At 38.6% G+C, this 2,000-nt stretch overlaps 1 pseudogene; it reads left to right on the forward strand.

Annotated features, from left to right (window-relative positions):
* Positions 1 to 307: 307 nt before the first annotated feature.
* On the forward strand, positions 308 to 1,069 carry LOC133087168 (very-long-chain (3R)-3-hydroxyacyl-CoA dehydratase 1-like; annotated as a pseudogene).
* The last annotated feature ends 931 nt before the right edge of the window (positions 1,070 to 2,000 follow it).

Here is a 2,000-nt window from a genome sequence, read left to right on the forward strand (position 1 = left end):
ACATACTAGGCTACAAAGCAGGTCTCAGTAAATTTAAGAAAACTGAAATCATATCAACCATCATTTCCGACCACAATGCTATGAGACTAGAAATCAACTATAGAAAAAAAGACTGCAAAAAACACAAACACATGGAGGCTAATCAATATGCTACTAAACAACCAATGGATCACTGAAGAATTAAAAAATATCTGGAAACAAATGAACATGAAAGCACAATAATTCAAAATCTATGGGGGCTGGGGGTGCCCGCTCCTCCCCCTGTGGGTGGCTGGGCTGGCAGTGCTGAGCTCCCTGTGTGTGGCACATGGGGCACCTGATGGATGCGGTGGCAGCGGGCGGTGGTGCTTCAGCGGTGTGCTCAGCTGGGCCCCCTCCCACTCCACTGCTCCTCTCATCCACGTCCCCTGGCTGTGCAGCCACCATGGCGTCTGGTGAGGAGGACAGCACCAATGGCAGCGCCTCGGAGGCCGTGGGCAAGAGGAGGTGCCTGGGCTTGTTGGCCACCGCCTGGCTCACCTTCTACAGCATCACCATGACTGCAGGGTGGCTGGTACTGGCTACTACATGTACTGTAGTAAAAATGTACTGGCTGTTACATTTTTATGTGGAAAAAGGAATACACAAAGGTTTATATAAAAGTATTCAGAAGACACTTAAATTTTTCCAGACATTTGCCTTGCTTGAGGAATTGTACCTATTTATGTGCTTGTGGCTGGGGTCCAAGTGAGTTCAAGAATCTTTATGGTGTGGCTCGTTACTCACAGTATAAAACCAATATAATTTTTTTATCATCTTATATCCTGTCGGAGTTGCTGGTGAACTTCTTATGATATATGCTGCCTTACCATATGTGAAGAAAAAAGGAATGTTTGCAGTAAGACTTCCGAATAAATACAATGCTGCTTTTGACTACTATTGTTTTCTTCTTATAACCATGGCCTCATATATACCATTGTTTCCACAACTCTACTTTCATATGTTATGTCAGAAAAGAAAGGTGCTTCATGGAGAGGTGATTGTTGAAAGGGATGATGAAATGATCCCTACAACAAGGTGTTTTTTCTAGAATAACCAGGATTACTTGAGTCTAAGGTTTAATAACAGGAATAAACAGCTTCATGAAAAAAAAAATCTATGGCATGTAGCAAAATCAGTTCTAAGAGGGAAGTTTAGAGTGATAAAGTCTACCTCTGGAAACAAGAAAAATCTCAAAATTTCAAACTTTACACCTAAAGGAAAAAGAAGAACAAACAAAACCCCAGAAGGAGAAGCAGAAGAAAAGAGATCATAAAGATCAGAGCAAAAATAAATGAAAAGAGATCATAAAGATCAGAGGTAGTAGTAGAAGAAATGAGATCATAAAGATCAGAGCAAAAATAAATGAAATAGAGACAAAAAAAAGAAAAGATCAATGTAATTAAGAGCTCGTTCTTTGAAAAGATAAATAAAATTGATAAGGCTTTAACCAGACTCACCAAGAAAAATAGAATGTTGGCTCAAATCAATAAAATCAGAAATGAAAAAGGAGACTTTGCAATTGACATCACAGAAATACAAAGACTCATGAGAGTACTACAAACAACTACATGCCACCAAAATGGACAATTCAGAAAAAATGGGCAAATTCTGAGAAATCTACAGTCCCCCATGACTGAACCAGGTTTAAATAGAAAATATGAACAGACCAATTACCAGTAATGAAATTGAATCAGTAATTTAAAAAACTCCACAAAAACAAATGTCCAGCACCAGATGGCTTCACAGGTGAATTCTACCAAACATTTAAAGCAGAGTTAACACCTATCCTTTTCAAACTATTTCAAAAAATTTCAGAGTAAGGAGCACTTCCAAACTCATTCTACAAGGCCAGCATCACCCTCACACCAAAACTAAACAAAAATATTGTCACAAAAAAAGAAAATTATAGACCAGGGTCACTGACAAACATATATGCAAAAATCCTCAAAAAACATTAGCAAACTGAATACAACAATACA

The sequence above is a fragment of the Eubalaena glacialis genome, chromosome 3 (genome assembly GCF_028564815.1).
Source record: "Eubalaena glacialis isolate mEubGla1 chromosome 3, mEubGla1.1.hap2.+ XY, whole genome shotgun sequence".
Taxonomy (NCBI): domain Eukaryota; kingdom Metazoa; phylum Chordata; class Mammalia; order Artiodactyla; family Balaenidae; genus Eubalaena; species Eubalaena glacialis.